Raw genomic sequence first — 9,834 nt, 5'->3', positions numbered from 1 at the left:
ATCTTTCTTGGTGGCGGCATTCAGCTGTCTGTAGTCTATACACATCTGCCAACCAGTCATTACTCTAGTGGGTATTAACTCATTTTTGTCATTCCTAACCACGGTAGTCCCTTCTTTCTTATGAACTACCTGAACTGGACTCAGCCACTTAGAATGACCAACAGAATAGATAATACCTGCGTCAAGCAGCTTCATTACCTCAGCCATCACAACATCTTGCATCTTTTGGTTCAGCCGGCGCTGACCCTGTCTGCAAGGCATGTGATCTTCCTCCAGCTTTATCTTGTGCATGCAAATATCGAGACTAATCCCCTTGATATCGTCCAAGGAATAACCCAAAGCTTTCCTGTTTTTCTTAAGCACTGCTTACTGAGGAGTCAGCTGATCATTATCAAGCTTAGCACTAACAATGACTGGATATTGCTCAGTATCGTCTAAGAAAACGTATTTTAGATGAGAGGGGAGAGGCTTACGCTTAGGTACCTTTACCTCAATGGAGCAAAGGGTATTAATCATCTGTTCCACTTACTCTCCCTCAGCGTCGGTGAGTTCACGCTTCTCTAAATCGTCTTTAAGCAAATCCAACATAGCGTCATCGTCATCTGGGTTATCTGCACACTCATCCAAAAGTATAAGAGCCTCTAGTGGGTCCTTTATAAAAGAACCCGACCAGAAGTCATAAATAGACTCGTCAATAATATTAACAGAATAACATGTATCCTCTATCATTGGCCGAGCCAAGGTGCGAGGCAAACTGAAAGTAATTGCGTCATCCCCTACTGCAAGAGTCAAACGCCCTTGTTTGACATCGATAATGGCCCCGACTATACAAAGGAACGGTCTTCCTAATATAATTGGGGTCTGGGTGTCCTCAGCTATGTCTAAAACAATAAAATCTACTGGTATAAAGAACTTGCCTATTTTCAAAGGCACGTCCTCTAAGACACCCAAGGGTCGCCTAACAGATCTATCAGCCATCTGTAGGGTAATGTTAGTCAATTTTAGGTGACCCATATTTAATTTCTTGCAGATAGATAGGGACATGACACTGACGCTGGCTCCTAAATCACAAAGAGCCTTATCAATTACTTCATTGCCTATAACACAGGTAATAGAGAAGCTACCCGGGTCCTTCATTTTAGGTGGAGCCTTATTTAAAAGTAAATTACTAGACTCTTCTAAAAATGAAACGGTCTCAAATTCACTTAGCTCTCTCTTACGCGTAACAATATCTTTCATAAATTTAGCGTAAGTAGGTACCTGGGTAATAAGTTCGGTAACTGGGATAGTTACCTGGAAGTTCTTCACAACGTCCACAAACTTACCGTACTGTCGCTCAACCTTTGCGTCCTTCAGACGTCCTGGAAAGGGTACTCCGGTAGCAATAAGTGGACCCGCGACTTTCTCTTTACCTTTATCAGTGCGTGACGTCTTCACAGCAGGGGAAGATGACATGGTAGTGGAATTAGATGTCGAAATTGAAGCTCCGCTTGTTCTGGCACTCGATCGAGCACTTTCCTCACTCGATCGAGTGGTTTTATCTTGCTATTTACTCGATCGAGCTATTTGAACCACTCGATCGAGCTCTTGTATTTCTGGTTCACTCGATCGAGCACAATTTTTACTCGATCGAGTGTTTTCATCTGCAAAAATGTTCGATCAAGAAGAATGGGTTACTCGATCGAAACCTGTTAATTGGCCATCTCTCAATCGAGTAGGAATTTCACTCGATCGAGTTGCTGGAGGAGAAAATTCACTCGATCGAGTAGGATTTTCATTCGATCGAGTGCCTGGATAATATTCAGCAGGGATCACGTCCGTGAACTCTTCCAAATCGTCATCCGGGGTATCATCAGCTGTTACTACCCCGTCTTCTGGCATTTTTGTCCCCTCGTAAGTATGGCCACTTCGGAGATTTATGGCATTGACTGGGTCGCACGTCGGTGGATGGTTAGCTTGGTTTTTCGCGAGTGTTAACTGCGCGACTTGTTCTCTTAACTCCACAATAGCGGTATCATCCTTGTTGCATTTATCCCCAAACAGTTGTGTTAAGTTCAAAACCAAGGATTTCAGTTCGGCGATCTCCCCATTTGTAGAAGAGGGGTTTGGTTGCGGTATTTTCCTAGAGAGAGTAGAAACATTCATCATCTCTTCATATAATTGAGAAAATGGAACTCTTTGCTTGTATTTCTGATACGCAAGGACGCGCTCTATTCTCGCCATGCAACCAATGGGGTCATGCCCCTCCATGCCGCATCTACCGCATATCTCCACATGCTTAGTAATAGCACAAACTTGTGCGTGCTCACCCATAGTCTCCGTAATCTCCGCACTACCTAGACTTTTGCTAGGACTCTCCACCTCAGTTGGTACTAACTCGTTAACTTGCCCACTTCCTCAGGGATTTCCATATTCGGCAACATGGATGGCCATCTCCTCAATAAGACGCCACCCTTGATCATCCTCTACGTTCTTCGTGAACCTCCCATTAGCTACATTATCAAGGATAACTCTCTGGTATGGATATAACCCGTTGTAAGATTGGGTACATAGGAACCAACGCTTGAAACCTTGATGAGGCACAGAACGGACGAGCTTCTTGAACCTAGTCCAAGCCCTATTCAAGTCTTCAGTGGGTAATTGCTCAAATGCAGTAATCTGAGCTCTCAACGCATTAGTGCACTGTGGTGGAAAATATCGCCTGTAAAAGGCCAAGGCAAGGGAATTCCAGTCAGTTACACTGGCTGCTTCCCTGTCTAAATCCCTCAACCATTCCCGGGCATCATCAGCTAAAGAGAAGGGAAAGAGAACTCCCTTCACTCTATCTTGTGTCACCTCAGCAGCAAGAGGAATGGTGAAGCAATACTCTGTAAGTAGTTCTATATGCCTGCACGGATCTTCTCCAGGTACTCCCCTGAAGAGGTTTCTCTTGACCAGCTGTATGTAAGATGGGTGGATTCCAAAGGTTCCCGATTCAGTAGTGGGTAGTAAGAAACCTTTTGGAAGGGAATCCACCGTTGGCTCTGAATGGCTGGCTATATTCGGCATCCTAGCAGATAGAATTTACAGACTGGAGCAGGTATGATAATGTTCTCTTTCTAGAATAGATATCCTGCAAACTAATCAAAAACTTTGCCAAAAAATGAGATCAGCCTCAAGGAATTAATTCCTTGAGATGAAAGACAAACTTAAATAAAGCAACAAAATTACGTCACCTCCTCGACAACGGCGCCAAAATTTGACAGGGCTGTTGTATACCTATCAAAAATAACCAACTGACTCTAACTAATATAGCTAGAGAAGCCGGGTCGATCTCCACAGGGAGATGGTAAAATGTCAGTTTTACTAAGTCCGTCACGGTAACCAAATTGGGGGTTTGAATTTGTTGTTCTAAACTAAAGAGATTAAGGAAGAGAAAAAGGCAAGAGAATAAAGATCAAGCAAATAAGGAGAAAGCAGCTAAGACAGTCGGTTCACCATGATCATTCAGTCAAGCAATCTAGGTCTCAGGTCATTGCAAGTATGGTCTATGGGGCAATGAATATCTCCTTCCGGTCTCAATTCGCCTTAAAGCACAAATAGCTTAGCTTCCGCCCTCACTACGGTGCCCTAATGTTCGCTACAAGTCTCACTCTTTCCAACCTTCCGGTTTAGGTCAAGGTTTACTATGATTATATGACTAATTGCATCGACTCAATTAGACAGAAACAATTGATTGCAGCGATTAACAACAAAAACTACACAAGCATTAACCTAATAAATCAATTACTACTCCTTCATAATCATGGATTCCCTAGTCTTAGCTAAAGGGAATTAGCTACGTATCATCATCGAATCATTAATAATAATGCATAGATAATATAGATTAAACATGATAACAATAAGAATAGCAAGATCGAATAAAGCAATAATGAAAATCAACAAGAAAAGGGAAGAATTAAAATAGCAAATATGATTAAGAAATAAAAGGAGTAAATGTACCGATTACAAGTTCCGAATTCGAGTAGTCTAGAGTAGAAAAGAGAGTAAAGAGAAGAGAGGAAGTGAGGAAGATGATCTAGAAGAGTTACGTAGTCTTTATCATAAAAAGCACCCCAAATCCTACTCACAAACCTAATATTTAAACTTAATTACAAAATCCCATACGGAATAGGATATAAAACACGACTAAATGATGAAACCTCTCAATCGAGTAGAAATAAACTACTCGATCGAGCAACTTTGCAGAAATTCCACTCGATCGAATGGAAAAACCGTTCGATCGAGTAACTCCTTATAATGGACTTCTCGATCGAGTGATCTTCATGGTATAAAGCATTCGATCGACTGGAAAAATGGTCGATCGAGCTATATTAGCTCATAAGGCATTTTGACACTTTCCGAAATCAGCTCACGCGTCTTCAAAGTGATAGATTCCAAGCTCCGATTCCTTATTCTCCATAAATGTATGCAAATGGGGCGAGTTTAGGCTCGATTTATCTTCTTTCCGGTCCGTACCTGCAATTTACACAAGACAAACCAAAGTAGACTATTCGGGGGTATTGTAGATAGATGCCACGTAAAATAGTATAGAAATGCGTGTAAAAATGAGGTAAAAAAACTTATATAAAATACACGCATCAACTAACAAATCCAATAACAACACAATCCACCAAGTAAAAACAAGTGAACAACTACCAAAATGAAATGTTACATAATCCAATAAAAATGGGAAAAGAAAAATATACTTATAGATGTACAATACCATTGTAAAATCATCTTAAATTTAACTTTACATATGTGTATTTTTCCCGAGTATTTTAAAATTTCGAAATTATATTTTAATCGTTTGATGTCAATACTTAAATTTGACTAAGTCTATATGTACTCCTTTCATCGCGGTCATTTATTTACCTATTCGATATTCAAGTGTTCCAATCAATTGTTTACCTTGTTATACTGGGATTGATTTTTATCATCCTCGTCATTATTGTCCATTATCATCCATTACCAGTAACCATGAATACTCACCTCCCTTCTCCTAGGTCTTTGTGTCAAAAGTAAAAATAAACAAATAATTGGACAAAGTGAGTACTATTTTTGAGTTACTTACATCGTAAGTTTTTGAGTTTGAAATTTATAGAAATAGTCCATAACCATTACATTAGAACTTATAAACTCTACCACAAAACTCAAAATTTTTGTTATAAAACTCATAAATTATATCATTAGTTGTATACTTGTATACTCTCTTCGTCCAGTCATTTGCTTACCTTTATTTTGGCACTAAGACCAAGAAGAGAGGAGAGCACCATTTGTGCGTAATGTTATTGCGTGACGAGTGGGTAACGATTTGTGTAGATGATCATATTAGCGTTTAAAAATCTATATCTATATCTATATATATTTATAAAAGAGGGTTTTTTTTAGCAATTCTAAGTTGTCCGCATCATCAAAAATCAATTTAGGAAAGTATCATAAATAATACTTTTTGATATAAAGAATAAAGTGGAGAATCTTTTAATTATTATAATATATATTTCCTAAATTATATTCAAGTGATTTTTCTAATTTTTATATAAAAACTATTTACATTTCATTTGAAGAAAAAAATATCGTTAAAAAAATTATGAAAATAGTACAATTAGATTCGTAGTAAAAAATGCTATCATTAGAGTATAGATTTCATATTATTTGCACATATTAAAGATAATACATTTCTTAGTATTTTATATATTCCACATTGAACATATATAAATAATAAAATTGTCCCACATCGAAAGATTAGCATGAGGTAGGGTGATCCTATGATATAAATAGAAGGCATCCTTGAAATTTATTTATCAACCCAAAATCTTTTGAGTCTCTCAAGCATTGTCTTAGAGAGTTCTTAAGAGTTTGTATCATTATCTTCACAATATAATATAAAAAATAATGTGGAGAATGTTTTAATTATTATAATAATATTTTCTATATTAAAATGGGTTATAATGTTTATAATGTTTTAATTATTCAATTTAATGAGAATATAAGAATGAGTTAGGTATGATTTCATTACAATGAGACCAACTCACTGAATATTAGTCAAACAATTAAGCGGACAACAATTAAAGAAATCCAAGTATAGCAAAGAGCTCATGGTTCAGCTACCATGTTAGCTCTAGGAACTGCCAACACACTCATAATAAAATGCTACAAAAATATTTTCCTAAAAGACCCATAGGCCATAACAGTTTATGTAGTCTTAATACCAAGTTTATTTGTATTTTGTTATCAAAAAATTTTATTTAAGACGGAATTATCCGTCTTAGTGCGAAAAAGATGATGTACTTCTTAGTATGTTATTATATGTCACACATTGAAAAATAATGTAGATGTGGTGAACATATTACGTATAAATAGTAGAAAAGGTGGGGTCATCCTATTATAAATAGTAGAATTGTCTCACATCGAAAGATTAACATAAGGTATGCTGATCCTATTATTATAAATAGTAAAATTGTCCCAAATTGAAAGATTAACATAATGGGGGGTGATCCTATAATTATAAATATGAGTCATCCTTGGAGCTTAAATATCAACCCAAAATCTTTTGAGTCTATTAAGTATTATCTTAGATAGCTCTTATAAGAGTTTGTATTATTACGTCCATAATAGTGAAATTTATTTGTATTATACTTTTGATTTTGGTGGTTTCACAATTATATAATTATATATAGTTATATCATCTCCTTTTCTACTCAAACTTAGTAGTTTAGCAATAAGTTATTTATTTTTTATTTTTTAAGCTGAATTTTTAAATAACGAACATACATCAATAATATATTTATTATATAAGAGACTTTAAAAGTAACGTTACATAATGTTAATTTTTCATGTTAATTTTTCAAGTTTTAACATTTTTTTCATCTATAGAGTCCAACCCTAAAAACTACTTAATATTTATAAGAAAAAAATGTTAATTTTATACGTAAGAAAAACTTTGGACTTTAGATAAGATTAGTTTGTTAGCAATAAGATAAAATTGCACAAATGTTACTTATATACATGTGAAAAACTTTAGACTCTAGATAAGATTAGTTTTGTTAGTATTTGCTCATTATTAATCGGATTGGATGTTGAACGTACGAATATTAACATATAGTATTTGCTCATATTTTTAAATATAACTAATGTTAGATATAATGAGTAGTAATTGTGCGTATTTCGGGATTCGAGTTGGATGTCGAGTTAGGTGTGAAAAAGATGGTGTATTTATTAGTATGTTATTTGTCCCACATTGAAAAATAATGGAGGTGTTGTGAATATACTACGTATAAATAGTAGAATTATACCACATTGAAAGATTAGCATAAGGTAGGGTGATCTTATGATTATAAATAGAAGACATCCTTGAAACTTGGAATCAACCCAAAATCTTTTGAGTCACTTAACTATTGTGAAAGAGAGCTCTTAAGAGTTTTTATTATTAACGGTTAAAATTAAAATTTAACAAACTATAATTTTGTTGTCACTAAATTGTATGTTTGCTTATAGTGGCCAAAAACATAGATGTGTTTATCTTTTACGCCTTTACGGTGGAATGATAGCAATAAGATGATCATAGGAGTATACATTACATGTGCTTTATGAAAGAAAGAAAATATAAAAATGAACTCTATGTATTAGTAATTAGAAGATTAATTTTTATTATTATGTAAGACGGTCTTATTAATTGAACAAAAAAATTTGAAATGATTAATTTAAAAGCATGACATGTGTAAGTAAATTGTCCATATTTGAAGGGTAGGTATATGGTTCAAACATAATATATACTCCCTCCGTCCTAGTCACTAGTTTACATTTGCTTTATTCCCCTTCACAAAATACAGTAAAAGTAAATTATTCATTAATTTTAAACCTATCTTTTTATTAATCATAAGGGCTATCAAAGCGCCCTGATTCCCTTACACTTATGATGATTAGTACTTAACAAATTTTGCTAGAATTCGAGATAACAAAGCTTTAGATGCTACTTAATGCTTAGAATCAAGTACGTAGCAAGAGACCATAAGGGATTAAGATATTTCATTTTTTTTTTCAAATTATCCGACACCCGGATTTGAACTTCGAAACACCTATTCGATAATGTTCTACAACTTAGTTTTAAAATAATCAAGGTCATTAACCCGTACGAGGTACGGGCTTTCAAACTAGTATATTCTTAATATATAAAGGTAAACAAATGAAGGAGAATGAGTCAAATGGTTAAGCTACACTAGCTTAGCTTTGAAATATCATATTTTGAATTTTAATAATTTTGAGTTACAAACTACTCCAATAGTTTAACTTACATTTCTACTAGCTAGAAACGTAGAAAGCTAAAAAAATATAAATCTAAATTTACTCAATGGATCATTGGATTGTTAGTTTGGTATTGTTGTGGAATATTGGAACTAAGCTAGTCTATATAAAACTCCAATTGTCAACTATTAGCTTGCAATTTCTTAAAATAAGTAAGTAACAACTAGTGATATAGTCTATAAATGATCAAAAGAGTGGTAACGAAATTCAATACGATGTGTTATCATGGTACTACAATTACAATTAGTCTTGCTGAAGACGGGTCAGAGCAAATGACGGATAATGCCACTCACAAAACGGATAGGGGGGACAAGGTGGGGCACCCCCATGTGCTTTCCTCTCTCCTCTATTTGGGTCATTTTTGAGGAAAAATGGTATCCGTCACTCTAAAGTGACGGATACGTGCCGTCACAAATGAGATTTTGTGCTACAATTATATGTACAATCAATTTATTATATGTAATTAATTGCAAACACTGACAATCTGACATCATATCTCTAATCCCCACAAAGTATATTCGTGTATCTTAGTGCTTCAGAAGAATCTTGGGATTGTTAATTACTCCGTATTATAAGACGGCAATCTATGTCCCATTGTTGTTCAATAATTGAGGCTTTTTTTTTGGTAATTGTTTGGGCAAAACATAGCATAATGGAGGAGACCCACTTAATAAGGTAAAGGCTAGGGATGGAGTGGTAAGGAGGAAGGGAGCCCGCGGACAAGGGAGTTGAGAAACGGGCTTAAGGAAGATTAGGTCCCATCACAGTAGGCGCCCGCGTTAAGGAAAGAAGTGTCAGGGAGAAGTTAGGGAGAAGTCAGGGAGATCAAGGATAATTGGCAAGGGAGTCCGGATTTGGAAAGAGTCCTTTTGGAAATTATATTCCCTTTCCATATTCAAGGTATGACATACCTAGGGTTCTTACCCTATAAATAGCCAAGGGAGCGAATCAAGAATTCATTCATTAGAGACCCGCATTCATACATCAACATTCAAGACCACATCTCTGCAGACAATATACGTTCATTCTAGATCTTGCAGGCCTGACACCTAGGGTCAGCAGGATTAAGCTTCGTACCATAATTGTAATCATCCTCCAATTCATATAGTGCAATACTTGGCAGGGTACCGTCCCTCCCGCGGTTGTTCCCACATTGGGTTTTCCGCGTCACCAAAGTCTTACGTGTCAATTTACATTACGCACTTTATTTTCCTATTTACTTATTAACATACGAATCATCATACAATCGACCAACGAATATAGACTACATTGACCCTAATTAATCGATTTGGGTAAAAATACCTAAACAGTTTGGCGCCCACCGTGGGGCATTGTGGTCGTCAATCGTTGATATTTTAGATATACAATGGAAAAGCAAGTATCTGAAGCCATGTTAGGGAGCAGGCAACCATCGCCACCACCACCGTCTACCCAAAGTCCAACATCGACAGTGGCTATGCAGGCTCCCGGACATACCTCAAGAATCATACCAACAACAAAAGCCTCTGTACC

The sequence above is a fragment of the Silene latifolia genome, chromosome X (assembly GCF_048544455.1).
Source record: "Silene latifolia isolate original U9 population chromosome X, ASM4854445v1, whole genome shotgun sequence".
NCBI classification, from domain to species: Eukaryota; Viridiplantae; Streptophyta; class Magnoliopsida; order Caryophyllales; family Caryophyllaceae; genus Silene; species Silene latifolia.
The sequence above is the reverse complement of the archived record's forward strand: the minus strand, read 5'-3'. Positions refer to the sequence as shown.